Below are 23692 nucleotides of genomic sequence, written 5' to 3' on the forward strand. Positions count from 1 at the left end.
CCCACATGTTTCCTTGGGATCCCCTATTCCTGCAGCACGGCACTTACCAAATAATTCTGGTTTCCTGGCACCACCGAATGACCAAGCATTGGCAGGGGGCTTGGTCACTGAACATAAAGGCTATTCAAGCTATATATTGCCAGTGTTTTTTCATGGTTTTCAGAAGCCCATTCCATCATGGTCAATGGACAAAGGATTTGCTGAGCTTTCTAAACCAAGTGTTTCAACTGTCTTGATGTCTGCTCAGCTCAGAAAACACTTCCACCATTCTCCTAATATAGAATGCTATTTTCCCCCATTGGAAGCGTAGCTATGGTTTTCATAGGCTGCATCATGCCAGTGAATACTCTTCACATATTGCTGGTAGGAGTTTAAAGGGATCCAACCCTTTTGGAAAGCAACTTGGAAATATGTATCAGGGACCTTAAAAATGACCCCTGGGTGTAATAATATTACTTTTTTTTTTATCCTGATGGGAAAGGGATAGAGACAGAAAAACCTTTCGAGTGAAGACTCTCATAGTTTTGCTTACAGAGAACAGCAGTATTGATCAACCAAAGGGAATGTCCACACAGTGATTTCTAGCTGATATAAATATGATGTCATTAGCAGTTGCCTGACTCGTGTTAATTGAAGAAAGGAGGCTGTGAGATCTTATCTCCACGAGGTGACAGCTGGAAACATGGCCATACTCTGGGGACCACTTCACACACCATGTTCTAATACAGCAGTGTTGGTGGGATACAATTAATGATAGAGTTCCCCATATTTCTAGATTGAACACATTTTCAACAATGGCTGTTTCCTTTTAGGATAAGCATATTTATTTTTGAACAGTGTTCCTTGATATTATAGACCAGATCATGGTAAAACAGTGAGATGTTTTTATAAATAAGAATCAAGAGAAATGCTTCGATATCTTTTGATATATTTTTTTGAAAGAAATGTTAATGTAAATTAAGCTACAAGAAGTCTTAGCAGAGGTCTAGCAAGGTATTGGAAAGATATAGAATGGCCCCCAGATATCTGCCAAGAGAGGGAGGAGTCAAGAAATCTTTCATTTTCTCAGAGGGAAGTCTGACAAACAGATAATTAGAATCCTCTAAAGAGAGAGGGAAATGTGACATTCACTCAGCATTAAAAATAGTGATCGTTACAGCTGAGTGGAATCAGAACCACGGGAGAAGAGTGGAACGTTGGCAGCCATGTTAGATTGGTAAATATAGAGCGCCAGTCTAGAGAGCTGTGATTGAGTAAATACGTGTTTCAGGAGACTCTTCCCTAGCATGCTGCCAAGCCCACACTGTCTACTGTGGCGTGAAGTCAGAGCTGTGGGGTGTGTGGCAGGAACTGTGAGTCAGGCCCCTCTGTTTTAATCTCCAGAGCCCGATGAGGCCAAAGGTGTTGCCACTCAAACATGAGGTTAGTCTTTCCCCGCAGCCAAGCAGAGAAGCCATCCGCCCCACAGAGAATAGCTACCCAATGCCAAAGTTGTGTTTGTACTTCTGGTCAGCCATGGAACTGCTCCCTGCTCTGAGCTGAAGCTAGCTCACAGGGGACGATGTCATAGGTCAAGGGTTTTTACAAGCTCCCTTAAGATGCCTCTAGCATCCATTCATCATTACAGTACTTTAGGCCTGGGATGTGGCTTCATTGGTAGACTATGAATACATGCAAATCCCTCTGTTTGGTCCCCAGAACCGTATAAACCAGGCATAGTGGTGCACGGCTGTAGTATTCTGGAGGTAGGGGCAGAAGGATCAGAAGTTCAAGGTCATTCTCAGCTTCATAGCAAGGTCAGCCTAGGCTATGTCTCAAAATGAAACACAGGCCATTGAATATGTGCAACCTGTTATTCTACTGACCATGCAATTACCTGTTCCAGACTACTATCCATTATGCATGTTAGAAACAGCAAATCACATGAGCCATTCAAACTCTGGGGCTGAAGTGGAAGAGCCTAAGCCCCAACCTTGTTTGTCTGATATTGTGAGTCTCAAATGAGGACCAGAAATTAACATTTTAATAAGCATCTGAGATTATGATGAAGGAATTATAGATTTTACTGGGAAACAATGTCCTTGGGTCTCTGAGCATGGATTGGGGGACAGTATTTGCTAAGCTACTGTCACTTTTACAAATATAATTCAAGGTTCTGGCATCTGGGGACAAGTGGTCCAAGTGTAAGATTACTAGATGACAATAAATGCTACATATAATTAGTTTTGGGTTCCTAGGACTAAATCACCCATTTAGTTAGGGACCAAGGAGCAGAGCCTTGAAATGAGCTCTCCTGGAGTGTTGGTTTCTTTCCTGATTGCTGTGTCAGAAAACCTTGCAAGAACAATTTCAGCATAAGGGTTTGTTTGGGCTCTCAGTTTTAAGAAACTCAGTCCATCATTATGGAGATGTCCTCACAGCAGGGAGCACCAAGGGGATGAGAATATGTGCTTGGAACTCCTAACATCTCAGCCAATCAGGAAGCAGAAACTTCATAGAATGTACCACTGGGCTATAATATCAATGTCCACCCACAGCTGCCTCTTTCTCTCCAACAGGTTTCTCTCCCTAATGTTTTGACAACCTTTCAAACACAGCTCCCTCATCTGAGGACCCAGTTTTCAAACACATGGGCCTATAGGTGGCATTTTCCCACAGAAACCATGATGCCGGGACTAATAGGAATTTACGGTAGAGAACAAAATGGCCCCATCGTATCACCCTGCACACTCATGGCAGGAGTGCCAGATACTTATCAGGAGTCCCGCTTTCAGAAGGAAAATAATAAATTAAAACAAACACTACGAAAAACCAAAAAAATCCCATACACTGCATCGTGAAGATGAGGCCTCAGAAACACGTGAAGGCATGGATAATGTCCAGCCTGTGGGAGAAAAGAATTGGGAGAGACATAGGGCTGGGATGTGTCTCCACCAAGAGCACATGAGAGAGTAACTCAGTCTAGTAGGTTTTGCTCTGGAGAGCCAGACCAAAGTCAGTGAGCACCAAGGTTGAATGCCACGGAGACAGACAACTTAGCTGTGCCCCTCTCCACGTCAGGTGTACTATAACCACCTCCCAGTAAGTCTGCTGCCCCTCCCCCAGCCACTCACCGCAGGGTTCATCCACTAGAACGATGAGAGGCACCATCCTCTGTTCCCCATTATGTCCCTCGACCATCTCCATTACAGACATCTCAGGTTGGGGCAAACTAGAATCTAATGCGTACCCGTTTCCCTCATTGGGCTGTATTCGAGCCTAATCATGTTTCATATACATACCAGACCTGTCCTCAAGAAGGGTGATGGCTGGGGGCTACAGTCTCTCTAGGATCCATGGTTACTTCGCTTACAGCTCCTAGGTGTGAATCAAATGAGGTCTATGGACCAAACTGAAGGCTTCATCCTGAGACAGACGTGACTAGTGCCTGCTTCCAAGAGCCATCCATCTACTGAGAATTCACTCAGCCTAAAGTAATGCCAGGAGCTCTCTCTATGGAAACCACATGGCAACTGGCAACACACTCTCATGTGGGATCCAGGGAGAAAGAACAAAAGTATTGTTTCTTTAAATTCAGCAGTGACCCTTGAAGCAAAAGAAATGCGGCCTTGTTCATTTGAGGAGTGCTGCCAGACAGAACCTTCTGGACTTGACAAAGCCATTGTACTCATGAGCTCACGGTGGCTGTGCTTACCTCTACAAGACCTGCTTAAGACTGAACCCACTGGCATCTCATTATGCCCGAGGGAAGGGCTCATGAAAGTCTGAGACAAGTTATGTATCCAGGGAGGGCATGTCACTTTCTAGAGTGACATAGGTACTGATAGGTTGTCCGTATTCCAGTAAATAATGCCCCCCCCATTCACACTCATGCAAACAACTATAATTAAACTCAGTGGGTTGAAAACAGGATGTGAGAGTAGGGGGTTTATTGGGAAGAAAGCAGCAATGCTGGGGTCTGAGTGTAATGGGGAGAGAAAAATGATCAAAATTCAGTAATGTGTACGAAATTGTCGAGGAACAAAAATTAGATACGTATCTCACTGCAGCAGCAGCAGGGAAGGTGGGAGGGCAGGATAAAGACGAGATGGGTAAAGGGAAAGAGGGGAGAAGGAGGAAGAAGAGGAGGATAGGGAAGGGGAGGAGGAAAAATGCTTATAAGTTGTGGTAGCCTTGGTTGATAGGCAAATGGTGAAAAGAAGGAAGGAAGAGGATTTCAAGTTCAAGGTTAGAGTGGCTAGGGATATATCAGAGGTAAAAATGCTCATAAAGCTAATAAAACTATTTGAAAAGAGGGAAGTGTTCATTTCATGTCCTCCAGAATCACGGCACTCTAGGTAAGATAAAGGACTATCTCCCTCAGCCCCCGTGTCTCTAGGAACAGAGATGGGAAACCCTCAGCTGAGGTGACCAGCCCATGGGAACCGAATTAAGTTCTTCCAGACCTTGACCTCCTGCTCTCTGGGACTTCTGAGATGAACAGGTGCCCGACTTGCCGGCAAAGTGTGTGTGTGTGTGTGTGTGTGTGTGCGCGCGCACGCGCACATCTATGTCCTCCATTTCCTTCTCAGAGGCTGTGTACACCTGAGCTATGCTCAGGGATGAGGTGGCGGCAACCGACGTGGGATAAACAGCTTCGTAATCCAGTTACCCCAGAGAACATCTCCACCCGAAGGTTTTCCTCCGAGAGGGCTCTGTGCGAAGGTTCCGTGCCCAATGTCGCTGCTTCACTTATGTGCGGTGACAACATTTATCCCAGGCTCCAAATTCTCCATACATCGTTCACTTTAGCCCAAAGCACTGGCATGTTGTGCCCTGCCCCTCCTAGGTTTCCTGCCTGGCCTTAGTTAGCATCTTCATGGTTTCAAGGACAACCCAGGCATGTGTGAGGAATGAGTTTGCTCTGCACAACCAAGTCTCAGAAGAACCCAGCAAGAGCCCAAGTATGGCACCATCTTGCTGCTCCACGGTCTCTTGTCAATAACCCTGGTCTCTGTCCTGTTCTTGGTGACACTTTCACTTTGAAGAGTAATGTGGGAAAGTGTCAAGGCTCTGCTCATCCAGGCATCCGCAGAGCTGCATTAAGGGTTGTTTTCTGGTTAAGCTCTTGGCACTGCTGCACAGTAATCAGGGAGTGGTCTGAGTCTTGGCTTCTGGCTCCACGCTGCTACTTACACACGTGTTCCTCTGACCACAATACCTCCCAGCAACCCAAAGCATGGCTGGGAATATCACATTCCCACACAGAGAGCCTGGTTTCTATTCTGCTGCCTCTCCCATAATGCACAGCCTTGTGGACATAAACAAGGCCTCCTCCCATGCCTGGAACATCTCAACATTTCCCTTAGGTCAGAGACTACGGTTCTGAGACTGAGCGGTTGCCAGCCTAGCACCAGGATGCCATGTTGTACACACAGCACCTATCATGAGTCTGACCTCTTCCGGGGCCTTGTGTGTGGCCAAGAGTTGACACTACTATCACAGCATGGAGATTGAGGGTGCTCAAGCTGATAGGAGAGAAATGAGTTTCTGATTGTGTTGGTTAACCACCCAAGTTCCACCTGGGAAGGTGAGTAGCTTCCCGCAAGAATCCCTTCTCAGGTCATATAGGCATCTCAGGGCATCTCTTCGGGATAGACCTCTCATGCCCCTACAGCGGACACAGCAAGGATAGCAAGCAGCAAGCAGCAAGCAGCAAGCTCTACTTACAAGCAGTTCTTACTGCAATAGTTCTGAGTTCCTTTTAGCTTAGGGCTAATACAATGTTGCAGACTTAAAACCAAAGTGTGTATATTGTCCACAGGACCCGTTTAAACAAAATGCATAATATGTCTATCATATACAATCATATCTGTGAATACATATCAGTCTGTGGTAATGAAACCAATCCAGGCAATAGAATCTAGAGTTAATGATGTCTTTTTTTTAAAAATAACATTTTCCCATTTGTTTTACATACAAGCCAGTTTTTCCTCCCTCCTCTTCTCTCCTCTCCTTCTCTTTCCCATCTTCCCCCTCCCCCATCACTTCTCCATCTCTGTTCAGAAAGGGACAAGCCTCCCATGGGCTTGCACAAAGCATGGCACATCAAAGTGAGGCAGGACCGAGCTCCTCCCCTTACATCGAGGTGGGACCAGGCTACCAAAACCCAACTAACGGCCAGGAAGAGGTCCTGCTCTCACTGTTAGAAGACTTACTAAGAGACCAAACTACATGATTGCCACACACATGCAGAGGGCCTGATCGATGGTCCAGCATCCATGAGCTCCTATGAGCTCAGGTCAGCTGTCTCTGTGGGTTCCCCAGTCATGAACCCCCCTGGCTTTTTTTTTTTTTTTACATTCCCTCCTCCCTTTCTTCTGCAAGACTCTCAGAGCTCAATGAAGTGCTTGTCTGTGGATCTCTGCCTCTGCTTCCATCAGTTACTAGACAGAGAATATCTGATGGCAATTAGGGAAGTCACCAACTAGCTTACAGTAGGAGGCCAGTTCAGGCACCATCTCCACCATTGCTAGGAGTCGTAGTTTGGGCCATTCTTGTGAGTTCTTGTGAGTTCCTGGGAGTTTCCCTGGCACCAGGTTTCTCCCTAATCCCCCGATTCCATCCCTCATCAAGACATGTCTTTTATTATTCTCCCTATTCATCCTGCCTCCAACCTGCCTCCTGCACCCATTCCACCTAACCCACTTCCTTTAGTTCCCTCCATCCTCCCAACGCTCTCCCCCCCCCCCCCCAGTTTACCCAGGAAATCTTTTCTACTTGCCCTTTCCAGGGAAATCCATGAATCTCTCTTTGAGCCCTCCTTGTTATCTACCCTCTCTATCCTTACTCCTCATAACCACCTACGAGTGAGGACACACCATGTTTGTCTTTCTGGGTCTGCAAGTTTCATGAGGTTATCGTAAAAGAACCATGCAGGTATGATGTAAACGGGCTCTGTAAGGATAGATGAATGAGCTTGGCACTGAGAGTACAGAATCAGCACATGCGTGTAGGAGAAAGCTTCACGAGAGAGATGACAATTGACTGTGATGCTTTAAGAGTTCTCAGAATAGATTCTTGGAAATACCAGGAAGCCTAAGCTCCAGGCAGCTTTTGGGGACACGTGGCTTGGTCGATTTTTCTGGCAAGAATAGGAGGTTTTCAAACCTCCACATTTAAAGTCACATCAGTTAAAATGTCCATCACAGGCCTACGTGATGTCCCAATGAATCTGGACTTTACTCTAACATCTTTGTTAAATTAATAGCCAGTCATTTCACTGTCGTCAACAGAGTTAGTGTCTTTTATTATGTTTTTCAGTTGTCAAGAACTAAACGTTGTATTGATATCATCGACCTTGTACCCGGACTCCTTGCTAAGTATCCTTTTTTTTAAACACTTGTTTTTGTTTTTCTAGATCTTGGATCATCACCCTATCTGTTCTAATTTCCTTTTGTTTTGTTTTTTTCTGGCAGACACTGTGACCAAACGCAGCTTACGGAAAGACAGGTTTATTTGGTATACACTTCCAGGCCATAGTACATCAGTGAGGGAAGTCAGGGCAGGAACTGAAGCAGAAACTATGGAGGGATGCTGCTTGCTGGCTCCGTTGCAGGCTCATACTCTGCTCGCTAGCTTTCCTAAACAGTTTAGGATCCCCAGCCTAGGGACTGCTCTGCCCACAGTGGGCTTGGCCCTTCTATATCAGCTAACAATCAAGACAATCCGCCAGAGACACAGCCATGGGCCAATCTGATCTGGGCAATCTGTTAACTGAGACTCTGTCCTGAGATCTCAGAGTCCAGCCTATATCTAGTTGATAGTTTAAGATAACTAGGACACCAGCTATGAATGAGAGTTTTCTTATAGCCCCACTTTTCTTATCTCATATATATATTTTATATATATATATTTATATATATATTACACACATATATCGTTTTTATTGAGCTATGTATTTTTTCAGCTCCCCTCTCTGCCTCTCCTCTCCCCTTCAGCCCTCTTCCATGGTCCCCATGCTCCCAATTTACTCAGGAGATCTTCTCTTTTTCTACTTCCCATGTAGATTAGACCATGGATGTATCTCTTAGAGTCCTCATTGTTGTCTAGGTTCTCTGTGATTGTGATTTGTAGGCTGCTTTTTTGGCTTCATGTCTAAAGGCCACTTATGGGTGAGTACAAATTTTGTCTTTCTGGGTCTGGGTTACCTGACTCAATATATTGTTTTCTAGATCTATCCATTTGCCCACAAATTTCAAGATGTCATTTTTTTTTCTGCCGTGTAGTACTGCACTGTGTAACTGTACCACATTTTCCTTACCCATTCTTCAGCTGAGGGACATTTAAGTTGCTTCCATATTCTGGCTATGACAAACAATGTTGCTATGAACATAGTTGAGCCCATGTCCTTGTGGTACAATGGGGCATCCTTTGGGTATATACCCCAAAGTGGTATTACTGGGTCTTGAGAAAGGTTGTTTCCTAATTTTCTGAGAAATCACCATACTGATATCCAAAGGGGCTGTACCAGTTTGCACTCCCACCAGTAATGCAGGAGTGTTTCCTTTACCCCATAATACAAATCAAAACACTCCAAGATTCCATCTTACACCTGTAAGAATGGCCAAGAGCAAAAACACTGATGACTTTTCTTGTCTTATATCTTTACCTACCATCTCTAATTCTTTGTCACTCCACAGTGATGGTCCCTTTTGCTCATGCCTAGGTCCTTGTGTTTTTTTCACTTACATGTTCATATTTAACACTGGTGTTTTCTATTTGAGTCAGTCGTTACTAAGGAGTGACTTGGGAAAGGTGTCAGAAGCCTCTTCAGTATATGAACTTTGAATTTGACATCTCTTTTGTTCTTTATATTTTAACACACTTTTTGTTCATTTCTTAAAACTACCACATTTTCCATCTCTAGTCACTTAACCCTTTTGTGAGGTTACTTCCTTCCTTCTAGAACGCATTTCATATGCCACATTCTTGCAGAAGCTTCTCCTGACCCTGAGTGTACCACAGCTTCGTCTTACCATGCAATCCACTTTCTCTCAGCATGCTATACCTCTTTGTTGAAAGGTTTTGTTGCTGTTGTTTTTAGTAGTAAACTAAGCTTTGTTCTAATTGTAAACTGAGCTTTGTTCTAACTATACACAAAGCTACTCACAAATGGTGAACACGACATTGCTTTACCCAGCACCTACACACACACACACACACACACACACACACACACGTGTGATTCATAGGGGCAGATGAATGATTGACGGTTGACAAATTACTCAACATTTCCTACAATTGAAAGAGCATCACCTAACTTCATAGTCTTAAGAAGGGACAATTTTCCAGACTTTTGGGAAATTTCGAGTTTCCTTAGAGTTCGCAAAGCCATCATGAGAAGATCTTGTTCTGATCTGTATTATTAATATGGGCAAATAATTCACAGAAATCACCAGCTCCTCATCTTGTTTCTTCCTCTATTCTCAGCTTCTATGTCCTCCTGTTGCTTTCCTTCCTAACAACCCAGAGCTGGGACCCAAGTACAGCCAGTATGTGGGCCCCATATACTAGTATATAGTAACGGCAGTGCCATGGTGGGGGCTCCTGGGTGTTGTTCCATGCATTTTAACGTGTTTACTTATTTAACCTGTGGCACAGTTTGCTAGTGAAAATATACACACGTACACACGCTCGCTCTCTCTCTCTCTCTCTCTCTCTCTCTCTCTCTCTCTCTCTCTCTCACTCACACACACACACGATATTTATTACCTTGCCTAAGATTCTATGCTATCTTCCCTTGACATGACTCTGATAATCTTAATACCTAGTCTTCCTATATAAAGAAAGAGGATGTTGACCTGGATCCCAGCTGTTTAAGGCTCAGATATGAGCATAGGCAGCAGCCCAGGCCTGGACGTCACCGTCATCCCAGGTGACAAGCAGACCACCGTCAGCCCATCTCTCGCAGCCCCTTGCTTCTTCACAATTGCTCCCACCACAGTGCGTGAACCATTCTGCCTCTTACGCTCCCTTTTCACCACCTTATACTCACTCATCATAGATAAGGAGCGGAGTGGGGATTTTGTTTAGTTGTTTTCTTTTTAATTAATTGGGGGAGGTGAGGGTGGATATGGAGGGACTGAGAGGTGAGTGAGTTTGGGGTACATGATGTGAAAATTTCCAAGAATAAGAATTATATTTTTTTAAAAAAAGAAAAGTAAAAGGAGAAGGGCAGAAAGGAAAAGCAGGAAGGAAGGAAAGGCAAAGAAGAAAGAGGAAATGGCATGCAGGAAGGCAAGGAAGGGAAGGAAAGAGAAATAGGGAAAACAAAATTCTGAGGAAGAACCCCTAATTCCATAGAGGCATCTCACACTGTAGGGCTTTACAAAGCATCTTTTTCTTAGACTTTCTGAGGTTACGTACAGCTTGGTATCTAAAAATAAATATGGGAGTGGGTTCAAACCCCAGCACCACAAGAAAGGGGAAAACAGGTGGGAATGGGTATTAAAACAATTTTTATTGTTTCTTGCTCTAATAATAAATGCTTCGGGTACACCACAAGCCGTGGACCGGAAGAACAAGTTCTAGGTCTAAGGAACGATTCTTCCAAGCTGATAAGTTTCATTTTAAGGTCTCGGAAATCAAGGAGGTGGGATTCAGGACTCAGCAAGTTTGTTTAGAATGAATTGATTTAAAACCCTCAGCAGGCCCACCCTGACTTCCTCCTCCACACCACCACCAGTTCCTCATGGATTAAGGATAAAATCTATAGGTAAACTGAGGAAACAGTGACAGAGCACAGAGGCGTTTTCTGGCTAAGGGTCAAGACTCGGATCTGCCGTGTGGTGCAGAGCCTGCACACCCCACACTCATGAAGCAGAGGCATGGGGATTGCTGAAATTCAGATATAAGACACCAGCCTGGGCCACATAGCAAACTCTTTGGATCTAATAATCAAAACCAGGAAACAATACAATGTGCCCTAAAATGCAGATCATGGCTTTGTTGATTCTTTTGGTAAACAGGCTAGTAATGAATGAATTAAAAAACAAACAAACAAACATTGCTAAGTGCTGGATGAACAGCTCAGTGACCGAGGACCTTACCTAACCTGTGTAGAACCTAGGGCTCAATCCCCAGCACTTAATAATGACACCAATATAAGAAGCTGTATCTTCTAGGCTTTCTTTAGAGAACACATAAACTTATTCACTGGGCATATAAGTCAAAGCAAGCCCTACTTAAGGATGTATTAAACACGGGGCTTGGCCAAGTCCTCAGATCATGAATAGGCTCTCCATTTGTCATGTTGAGACCAGTAGCCAACATCCCAGCACGAACCGTGAAGCTGTGTATTAAACTTAAAGGCCCACTGTCTATACTGCACAGCCAACGCCTGCTCTATCAATTAAACAGGTAGACATCAACCATTATTTATGAGTCATAAAGGTCCCTGGAAGATGTCAAAGCAGAGGTTAACTTCAGAGATGAAATCCACAGCAGTGCTAGCTGCTGGTGTTCAAAGATGGACAGTGTTTGGCTGATTATATGAAATTCCTAAAGTCGTTCCTATCTGCATGTCAGGAACTGAAGTTTTCCGGGGCACAGTTCTCTGGGCATTGATTTTTCTTTTCATTGACACTCACTAAAAGGGTCTGAGTCCACCACACTCTGCACACCCAGCAAGGAGGGTCCTCTAGAAATGTATCCTAAGTCCTTTGCTCCCCTCAGGAGCAAGAACTCCCTCCAGATAACGTCTATTATCTTTTATAAATTAATTGCCGCATTAGCGGCAGGCATTCAGGGGCTGGTGGTACATGGTTTTCTTGGCCAAGAATTAATCATGTTTGAGCTCCTTAATAAAACTCGGCTAGGAGCAAATTCTTTCTTAGACAGTTTATGTTTCAAAATGACAACATGGTGTTCCCCTGCGTTCAGAAAGTCGACTTCAGGAAATTATATTTTCAGCCTCTTGTGCCAATATCCCAGGAACCCACTGAATGATGAACAGTGAACTCCTGCCTGAGGAAGTCCCCACAGAAGACCCCAACAGTTGGGTTTTTAACCTACATGTCCAAGACTGACCTAAAACTCAGATTCTTGGTTTCAGTATTTTACATAATATTTAAATATATAATAAATATTTTACATTGACTTAAGAATTATACCTTGGGCTGAGGATAGGTCACAGTTGATAAGCGTGCTTGCCAAGCATGGGCAAAGCCCCAGGTTCAATCCCAGCACTGTAATGAACCAGGTGTCCCGGCACACGCCTCTCCTGTAATCCTAACACTTCTCAGTCAGAGCAGTGGGATCTCAAGTTCAAGGCCACCCTTGGATATGTAGCTAGTGTGAGGTCAACCTGGGCTATGGGAGCCTCTGGCTCAAGAAGACAAATAGCTAATTATTTAAAATTCATTTAAAACACAGACGCCTATCTGATGCAAAACACCTGCTGGCTGCAGGGCACCACGGAGAACTGCCTGAGGAGCACAGACACGGCTGGTTTGTTCCAAGGCACATTTTCAAGCTCAGCTGGTTCCAGGACAAACACACACAATGGGCACAGACTCTTTTCTGAAGCGGACACACCCATGCTGGATAGCCAGGGCCAGAAGCTGAATATACAAACAGACACTGGGCAGATGAGAGCTAAAAATAGAACTTTGACCATCAGCCTGCAGCACCTCATCCAGGAAGCCAGCCCCCTTGTCACCACAAACAGCCCAGCAGCCCAATCTTTGGTCAGCCACACTGAGAAAGCTGTCCTGCTATTCCAATGGCCAGCCAGGCTAGTAATAATATTTCTGTGAAGTTAGCCCCAGATGGCTGGGGCTTGACTGAATAACTGGAGCAATCTCTAAGTTCTGCCCTGTCTTCTAATTTAGGACCGGTGCAAAGGATCAATGATGCCCTGCTTCTAGCTAACTGCCTCTGGCTTCCCAGGCCAGCAGCCTCTAGCCAGGACCCACATAGTGTGGGTCTTCTCCGTCTGCTTCTTGGAAAGTTCTGGTGCTCCTTGTGACTCCTCCAGACAGCCCTGGCAGTTGACTCCTTGGCCACCTGAAATGAGCAGCCATCGCCTTTCTCCTTGGGTGGCCCTAGTTTATTTTTCCAGGTGAAATGCTAGTTGTGAAGGGGAGAGCATAGGTTTGAATGCTAGTCTGGAAAAACCCTTTTCTCTGTTGTATTAAAAAAAAAAAAAAAAAAAAACCACAGAGCAAAAATGTTGCTTGCATGGATATCTACTGGGTCTGGAAGCTCTCTCCAGCAGGAATACTCAACCCAGACAACACAAAAACACACATGATTCCTATAAAATATATTTTGAATCCTCATGTTTAAGGCACAGATATGTGCACCTATGTTAGAATAGTGTAATCCACGTATCCTGACAGTGAGAAATTAAAACAAATTTTAATCAACTGTCTTACAAGACCAACTCACCCCTCTCTTGTATCTAAAAAAAAAATTACAAATTATTGTCCGATGAAATGCTTTCCATTGAGCATACAGCCAGAAAAATGTAAGAATAAAAATATCCTAGAGATGTGTCAAGTAGTTAATTAACAAAAAATGTTGTGCTTTTCTTTTAGATGTTGGTGGTATTTGTGCTTCTTACTTGCGAAACTTGGTTTATTTTCTTATTCTAAATAATTATCTGCTTACATTTTGAGGCTGTAACTTTTTTTCTTAAAGAGAAACATCCTCCAGCACCAAAAAACAAAACAAAACAATTCGGCTCCTAAAACCTTCCTCAAGACTCTCTTACTTAAGATTCTATATTCTCCAAATTGGGAGGACCGAACACTCACGTCAAACGGTTGAAGGAGCCACCAGCTTCTGGCAAGGCTTTGTCTTGGATGGCGGTGAGATCCTCGGAGAACCTTTCCTGTCCTGAGTGGCACAAGATGAAGGGCCATCTCCAGGAATCACTCTGTTGCCCTCCTCCTTGGAGGCTCACGGCCCGGAAGTCTACAGCTTCACGCACGCCTTCAGCTTCATTCAAGAGCAAGAGAGGCTGGGGAAGAAGAACGGAGCAAGGGAAAAGGTCTGAGCTCGGGGTCCACTGGTGAGGAGACCCTGAGCACTGCTGTCTCTCCTCGGTGAGAGATAGAGAAGCTCGCATGGGCCTGGGGACCGTATTTGGCGCCTGTTTGTGGCTCCGTCTCCTGGGATTTTATGAGGTAGGCCGGTAGCTTCAGGGCTTTGAGTTTGGTCAGTGGAGAGGAAAGGGGGCACAGGAAGGACCGTCCCCTCCCCGTGGCTGCTACCTGCCGTACCAACTCTGCTGTCTTAACCAATCTTACAAGCTCACCAGAGAAATGCAGCAGATAGGGTGCATACCCGGGTAGGGTGGCTTCTGGTTTCCTCCCCGCGGTGAGGGAGCACTCTGACAGAAGCAACTTAGGGGGGAAATGGGTTTCCTTGGCTTCCACTTCCACACAGCTCATCGGTTGAAGGACCTCCTCACGCATGCTCAGACAGCTTTCTTATTTAGATGCCTAGGGCTCACAGTGGGCCGGGCCCTCCAACACCGGTTAGCAATCAAGAAAATGCATCGCAGACCAAACCGATCTAGGCAATGGCTCAATTGAGTCTCCCTTTTCAGGTGCCTAGGCCAAGTCAGTTTACAGTTAAAGAGACCTAGGACGAAAAGAAGAGAAATCGCTGGGATCAGCTCACACACAGTTACAGAGGACGAGACACCCCACACCTACAGTTAACTAATGAGAGACCCTAAAAAGTAGATTCTGGTCCACTCATGTAATTGTGGAAGCTTAATGTGTGAGGACTAAATGTATAAAGCCCCAGGAAAACATATGTTTGAAACCCAATAGGATAATACTAAGAAATGGGGCTTTAGGGGCATAACAGAGCCCAGGTGAGGTCATAAGGATAAAACCCCAACAATGGGGTTAGAGTCCTTATAAGAAGGAGAGGCTAGAGCTCGCTCTATTTGCCATGTGAGGTGAGTAGAAGGTGGCAGCCAGCGACAAGTCTTCATAAAACGCTGGAAGTGCCAGCCCCCTGACCTGTAGTGTCTAGCTAGCCTCTGGAACTACAAAGAACACATGTTTCTTATTTAGGCCATCCACTGTTGTTATTTTTGCCACTGTATCCCAAATATACAAAGGTATTGGTGGTGTAAGCTCTAGTCTGAAAACCAGCAGGCAGGAAGACTTAAGAAGAGCCGAACCCTCAATCCAAACCCAGAAGTCAGACAAGAACAGTGACCCACCTGGAATGATGTTCGTCCCCAAGACTGGGCAGCCCAGCTCCAAGCAAGCTGACGGGGAACCGGTCTCTGGTGTCTCCTGTAAGGACGACAGGGCAGTAAAGAAGAGCTCGGGACCTCTGATGAAACTGACAGTCTCCCAAGGGTACCACATTGAAATGCTATCGCCCTGGGGAGCTGGGCTTTGTCACAGTGCTTTGTAAAGGGCACAGCTGAGTTCTTAGGTAAAGCGATGATGAGTTAACTTAAGAAGATGTAGGTAATCTAGGTTTTAATTGCTTTCCGAGGAGAGCACTAGAGGCTTGGGACTGTGGGCGTGGGCTAAGGAGTAGCAAGGATTCATACAGGCGGGGTTTACTGTGAATATCTGAGACCCTGTGGGCAATTAAAAGATGGTCATATTGTATATGACTACACTTGTATGAAGTATCTAGTAGTTACTTTTCACAGAAAATTATATATATAATTGATATATTATATTATAGATATACATAACAAGGCAACATTTTACAGAGCTCAACAGGGTTCAAATTAATTCGTTTCACTATTTTCTGTCTGATTTTTTGTTCCTGAGTTTCACATGGACTATTAAGCCTGAATGCAAACCTTGATGAGGTAGGCTTTGACCATAGCCTGAGATCCTGGGCCTAGATGATGCTAAGATGCTTGTTCTCTGAGAAGACACTCTGAGCAGCAATGGTACAGCAGGAGCACGGGAGCCCTAGGCCGATCATCGGGGAGTCTCATTGCTGCCCACAGGGCTGTAACCATCCCTAAATCAACCTCCCATGCTCCCTCAGGCAGGCCCCATTTGTTGTTGTTGTTGTTTGAATGTTTAAGGGTAGAAGAAACTGGTTGCTTGAAGTTTGTCGATTCAGGATCTCAAATTCATGGCCTTGTTTGCTCTAAGTAGAAGAGGAAGGATAGTCTCTTGTGGTTGGCACAAATATCAGATCCCAGAAGTACATCACAGGTTTATCAGGCTCTTAAAGAGACTTTAAAAACAGGGGATGCTGGGACTAGGGAGATATTTTGGTCAGTAAGGGGCTTGCCATAAAAGCATAAGAATCAAAATTCAGATTCCAGCATCCCCATATTGGGTATGGGTAGGCAGAGACAAGCAGATCTCTGGAGCTGTCTGGATGGCAAGTCTAGTTGAATCAGCCTCTGGCTTCCAGAAGCATGCATACACATGCACACGCACCTGCACACACACACATGAACACACACATATATACCAAGGAGAGATACTTGCCTCTAAAACTGTCATTAAGGAGTTGTAAATTGGGGTAGAACGTTTGCCTAGTGTGCATGAGATCACAGGTTCAAATCCCAGGACTTCAAGACAGAACAGAACAGAGCAAAAATTAAACAAAGATCAACTACAAAGATAATTTTCTGAAAGGCTATTAGGCCTGTGAGACAGCTTATTACCAGCAGGGTTAAAGGTTAGGGTTGGCTCTGAAATGCTTGCTGTCTTGTCCCTCCTTGGAAGAGCCTCAATAAGCAGGGCAGCATGCTTCAGGAGTTCTGGAGTGAGCATCTTTGACCTTCCCTTAGGAAGCTAACCCAAGGACATACCTGTCAGGTTAACGTTCAGAGCTGTAAAGGTGTTTTGACGCTCCACTTCTTTAAGATAATTTGCCCACCTAAGTTATAGAGTCAAATTACTGGTCACTTCAGTCAGCTCCCTTGGTGCTAACCTGGGCTCCACAGACGACACGGTAGAAAAGTAGGCCAAGTACACTGTGTAATTTATTGGGTGTCAAGAAAATAAATTATCACAAGGCAGGATTTATAGACTACGTGATTCATACCCACGAACTCGTGCTTTTAATTGAAAATGTGCTGTTGGCAAAGCAAAAAATATGGGTGATTGGCTCTCCAGTGTTCCTGTCACATCCTGGCTGAAGGTAGAGAACCGTGTGATACAGAGTGGGACCCCAGATCTCAGGTGCGCAGATGCCCAGGTCCGGGCGAGGTAAATAGTTCAACAGCTGTAGTGGGTCTTTTTTCCATACTCACTGTCCGTGAACTTGGTTACCAGCTGCACCCCTGAGCAGCTGTGTGCAGAGAGGTCGTCTCAGAACCAATTATGTGGAACAGCTGAGGCCTTCAGAAGGCTCTGGAACCCCAAGCATGGAATCTGGAACTAAGAACGACATGGGACCAGAGAGTCTTTGGGAGGCCTGTTGCTGTGGAGGGAGGAGATTAGAAATGAAAACAGTCTCCTGGAGGAGACAGCCCCTTCCACAGGGGCTGGATTCCAGCCTCTCCTTTACCTCCTTCCAACCCAGCCAGAATCCAAGGGCAACCCCAGGACCCAAATAATGCTTACTAAGTCTGGGTACTTGGTACCTCACTCAGTTTTATCCCCAGAAGCTCCCAAAGGGAGTCGGCACCCCTTCCCCGTACACAGAAAACAACCTGCAAAAACACAAAAAGGCCTCCTCTTGGGTTGGGAAATGGTTAAAGGGACCCCAAAAAGCCTGTGAGGGTGCCAACCACGTGTTCCCCATCTGGGCTATGTCGTCTCACTTTGGTTCTATCCTCCACCGTACCCTTTCCTTCATCAAACCAGGGCTTCCTTCAAGACTGTGACCTGGCCAGGCAGCACAGGCCCTTCCATTCAGGGCTGCATCCTGTTCAGCTCAGCTCCCAGGGCTGCTGTCTGCCTTCCTAACTTGCCCCATCGTAGGAAGACAAGGAAATTCAAGAAGAATGGAACTCCAGAACGTGTTTTGAAGGTAAACAGCACAGTAGCCCAACATGGCAGCCCAGCATGGCATCTGTCTTGGAGGTTTTCCGAGAATCGTGTGGTGCATCGTCCCGAGGATCCTCTGAACAGCTTAGCCTTCTCTGCCAGCTAGCTGGAGAAGCTTGAGGCAAGGAAAATCCCACTCTCAAACAAAAGGGGAAGATACCCTGAGGTACCTTTTCTACATCAGAGATTGTCTTATGACTTCTATACATGCACACCTAAACCTATATGTGCATCCACCACACACAGGAATGTATACACACACACGAGAGAGAGAGAGAGAGAGAGAGAGAGAGAGAGAGAGAGAGAGAGCCCATGGAAGGCAGAAGGAGAAGGAAGGAAAGGAAGGAAGGAAGGAGAGGGAAATAAAGGAAGTAGGAGAGAAAGGAAGGGAGGAAGAGAAGGGAAAAGAATGGAAAATTAGAAAGTAAGAAGGAAGGGAAGGGAAAAAATTAAGATTAATTGATGACTACTATGCTTTGCACTCCAAAATACCAGACAGCAAAAAGAGCAGAAAGGAACTAAAGAAAAAAGTGATGTACGTGTTTTGAGAGTCCGGATAGCGGCATTCCTTTGATGTGAGCGGCAACAGCTTGCAGTCCTCAAAGGATAAATCCATTTGCTTCAGCTGCCGCCACCAATGAGGCGGCCAGGGCGTGGGGCCAGAGTCTTGTTAAGGAGGAGAGAAACCTAGGCTGTAAACCCACAGATTTCTGTCCCGAGGCTTCTGCTCATTCTTGCTACCCTCCTGGAGAGGTGGACAGCCTTTGCTTTTGTCTCCTGCTTCTGTTTTGCAGATCATGAGAAGGGAGATGTCCACAAGGGATGGATATGACTGGCTTTAGCCTCAGGGGAATTGCAGCTTCTCATCCTTTTTGAAAGAGAGAGAGAGAGAGAGAGAGAGAGAGAGAGAGAGAGAGAGAGAGAGAGAGAGAGAGAGAGAGGGAGTCAGAGTCAGAGCATCTTCCCCTCCAGCCACCTTTGCTCCAAATACATTTTATTAGATGTGGGCAAAGCAGAGCAAATTTTCATGTCATGCTTGAGGTTTCCCTAATTTCTAATACAGGGAGGTGAACTGAAGGAGTTCCTCCGAGGCTGAGGTTGTATAGCTCTCCTGTCCTGATAGTTCCCTTCAGGGCTGCCTCTTCCTGGAGCCCTTTCTGGACCCATATTCCACCTCCTGCTCCTTCACAGAGAATGTAGCGGTCTGGTCTCCTGGTCTGTCACCTCTGCAGGCACGCTGGGAATTGGAGAAAAGAAAATGAGGAAGATCACCCGTCCAATATTCTCCCCACCCCCACCATCCAGGACCAGGCATGCTGGTCTCAGTGGGAGGGACAACGACAAATGAGCTCTGGGAAAACAAACTACTTATGTGGTTACAGACAGGCACTTCCATTCTCAGGTCACTCCCAGGGAACTCACCACGAGTTTAGAACAACAGAGAAGAGGCATGAAGGCCACGAGGCAGCGGCAACACCAGGTCAAATAAATGACTCCAACCAATACAGCGGCAGCACAGCTCCCTTGTCTCTTTGCCATAAAAGCAGAAGTTGGGGAGCCCTCCGCGAAGACAGATGACATGTGTTAAGCCGTGGGAAATCTCTATGTTGTCTGTCATACACCCACCTTGTGCCATTCATACCTGACACAGAGTGACATGCAACTATTAACTATTTGACTGGTCACCAACAAGACTACCAGAGGTTGTGGGGGTACAATCACAAACTCACAGAGAAGGACATAGCAGTTGCACTGTTATATGGGGGGCCCACAGGTACAGCACCACAGGTGGCAGAGCTGCCTATGTTACTGGGGTCCATGCCTTTGTGTGAGGAACACCTGTCTCTTCCTTGTGAAGCCCGGCGTCATGTTTCCTTATCTCTACCATCAGCCTGGAAAGGGGTCCTCACATACCTCCTCTGGGATCATCTTTCCCCTGGCCCTTCTATCTTCTAGATCACATGAGCTAATACCAGGTGCAGACCTCAACAAATGGAACTCTTTGGAAGGACTTAATTAGCACCCCTTCCAAGCAGTTGAGGACACAAACCACAGCAGAGGCTACCCCAAACTGGCTTCCGAAAAGCAGGAGAGATGGGTCTTCAGTTCTCAGAAGGGCTTCCAGGTTGATGCTTCTTTTCCGAGCCTCCCTCCCCAAAGCTGAGGGACTGGTTCCTGCTTCACCAGTCTGTCTGAAGTCACTTGGGTGACTGACACGGAATGAAAGAGAGTGGGAATTGTGCCTTGTTTCAGGGGCGTTCGGAAGTCTCTCTCGTCAGTGTTGGCAAGGATGCCTTTGTTTTCACTGTGCGCTGCTGGTCGGAAGCGTCCTGACCAGATTAGCTGTCCAGATTTCAACACCAGCTACACTATCTATGGGGTTGGGAACCACGGAGTTACTTCTGCGAATCAGCCAGCCTTCAGGAGATGGAAAGGAGGTTGATGAGACAAAGGAAAGGAGTGGTGGGCTTCTTCCTGAGCCTGCAGTACTATTGTCTTCCCCAAAACGGTATTCTGCACTGCTTCTGCCTCCAGACGTGGCTTTCCCTAGGAAACTGCGCTGACCGTGAACTTGAAGAGATCTACAACTGTGACTAATTGTTTTCAGTTCTCACTGATTGTCAAGACTCCTGACAGAATTCTCTGAAATAGCAACTGAAATTGCCACATTTACAAGACATTCTCCATGTGCGCGCAGACACTCCCAGTGTAAGCCCCTCTCCATCTGCTTAGAGGGCTCCTAGGAGAGCTGGCGCTGCCACCAGTGAGCACCAGAAGGATGGCAGGAACCTATTCCTCTGCGCCCAGAGTGCCCTGCAGCTGAGGCCAGGCGTAAGGGCACGAGAAGAGCGCTGGAGAAGTCAGGTGAATCTGCCTTTTTCGAATGATTATAATTCAATAACCCAGCTGTAAAATGATCCTTTAAGGTGGGCCACTACAAAACAGCTGGGTCCTTTAAGGATAAAGGGACAAACGCCTGCTCCTTACAGAGATTTAAACAGAGAGCCACTGAGCCTGTGTTCAGAAACAAAAGCCACCCTGCCTTCCTGCCTCCCTGCCTCCCCGTCTTGCCTCAGAAAGTCTCTTCTCTGTGAAGTTCTTCCCTGAAAGGTGGGAGTGGGGGGGTACCACATGAACATTGGTGTCCCTTTTCACCAGGCAAGCATTTCTCCAATGAGCAAGAAGAGACAACACTGCTTCCCAAAGGCCATAGAATGTTCTTTAAGAGGCATTCAGTTCAGGTGCTTCTGGTTTCATCCATGAAAGAAGCTGGGACTCCAGATGATCAATGGCTAATGGCCAGTGTTAACAAGAGTGGTTTGTGTGTGTGTGTTTGTGCACGCACGCGTGTGTGTGCAGTCAGACTCACAAGCAACCCATTTTACTCACAGTACCGTCCTTCCACATGGTGGAAGCTTCTGGGGACAATGATCTAACCCATGCCTGAAGGGAACAATAAGGATGACTTTGATTTCTACTGAGTGGAACTCAGCTGGAATGCTTCCTGATCACTGAAGAATTGTCATTCATGGGCCAGAGACAGTTTTGCAACAAATGTGTGCTGAAAATGCAAAGCTGTCGTTTTATGTAGAAATTTGGGATGTCTGTTGATGTCCCATGTCCCTAAAACCCTTATCCTAGGAAACAGATCTTCAGGCCATTCCTGGGTGGCTAGTCATGATCTTAGATCCATCCATCAAGGATCCTCCTGCATCCCACAGAGCCCAGATCCACATCATCCTCTGAATGTCCCTGGGTCATGGGCTGAGAGTGAGGACCCTGCTTGCAAGGTGAACTGGAGAGAGGGCAAGGACTGGATACTGGTGCCCAGCTGTCCCCAGCGCAGCCATGCTTACCTTTGCTCTGCAGGGCACACTCTCTGGTGGCAGATCTCTTGAAGACAGACTTGAGGTAGAGGCAGTGGAGTTGGCGGGGAAATCTTGAACTGAATAGTTTTGTAAGTATTCAAGTTTAAAGCCCTGCTCCTGATGGCAGCTCAGCTCTGCTCTAGCTGTTTTAGCTTTGACTCCCCTTCCTTTTCTTTTTGGTTTTATATGTGCATGTAAAGTTGTGGGTTCCATTACTACATTCTCATACAGATTTGTCATTGTGCTAAGTTCTCACTGGTTCCCCTTCCCCAGTACTCCATCCCTTATGTCCCTGTCCCTCTTCTATCTGATTCCCTTCCTTCTCCCAATTAATTTCTTCCTCTGATTTATTAACACTTATACTTAATTCCTTCTTGTTCCCATCTCCTTTAAGATCTTTCACCTTCTCTTAACCCCTTTCTAGCTTCAACATACACATGCGCACACATGCACACACACACAAACACACACATGCACACTCACACTCACACACACGTGAATGTGCACAAATGCACACATACTCACATGTGCACGCGCACACACATGCATGAACGCACACACATGCACACACTTAAATGCACGCACAATACACACTCACATTTGCACACACACACACACACACACACACTCTCACTCCCCATTCTTAAAACAATTCAGTCCCAAAGAGGCCCTCTCAGTGTGCTGACCTTTGACTTGACTGGTGATAAAGGGTGACCACTGGTAGGTTCCCATGCCCCACATACGTGCAGCACTCACTGGACTCAGTGAGCTACAGAAAAAAAGGTTAAAGAAGAAGTTGGGAGAGGGGTGTGTTGCGGGTTTCGGAGGAGTTGGAGGCGGAGCATTGGAGTAGATATGGTAGTATTTCACTCTACACATGTATAAAACTCTCAACGGATTTTTTTTTAACAAGTGAACTGCTGTGCGGCAGTGAAACAGTTCGGGTGCTGAACTGGGTCAACTCTCAGGTGTGGGATACACGCGCCGCCTTATCATGTCTTCTCTCTTCCTAACTATACTTGATTGTGTTTCTACAATGTGTCATTTCTTTAAACACCAATCTTTTTTTTTTTTTCCTGCGCACTTCCTGGTCCTTTTAGCATTCTCTTTTCCAGACTCAATGTGTAAAGTGATTCCATTGCCCTAGAAACACCATCACTGGGTATTAGGTATGGGTTCGTTTATTCTTCCCTCTGACAAGAGGAAAGCTCCATATCTGCTGCCGTCCTTCCTCCAAAACCTTCCCTTAAGGATGATTTAGAAATTAAATACAGAGAAAGGGAAAATGCTGAAACATTTTAAAGTTTTTCCATTGCAAATTATCATTAGTAACAGGCGGTCTGGGCACCGCTCCAGTTGGCCAGTGTCTGACTGCCTTTGACTGCATGGGAGTGCTAAGCCGCAACGCTGGGCAGGGCATGCGCACTGTGCTGGGCAGTTCCTCTGAGAGTTCCCCCAATGCGTGCGCGGTTTTGGTAGAACCTGCATCCGGTTTGATGTCTGCGTGGTTTCATGTCGATACTTTCAGTAGGTTCTTTATAAAGACCTAACTGAAAATGACCCAAGTTCAATTTCTGCCACATCTGTCGTCAGCTCTCACACATCACTAGCCCCAGGGCACGACAAGGAGTTCCCAGGGTGCCCCTTGAGCAAAGGAACAACTAAGAGCCCATACATGCACAGCCCTTAGGAAGAAATGTGACTTGGACTCTGAAGAGGATTGGCGGGGGGTGGCCGCTGTGTTTCTTCTCTCTGAGGCGCCTTCCAGAGACCTGGAAACTTCCCGCCCACCACCGGGAGCCTGTCATTTCTCCTCAGTTGCAACCGCTTCCGGGT

This window comes from Arvicola amphibius, chromosome 2, assembly GCF_903992535.2.
Source record: "Arvicola amphibius chromosome 2, mArvAmp1.2, whole genome shotgun sequence".
Taxonomy (NCBI): Eukaryota; Metazoa; Chordata; class Mammalia; order Rodentia; family Cricetidae; genus Arvicola; species Arvicola amphibius.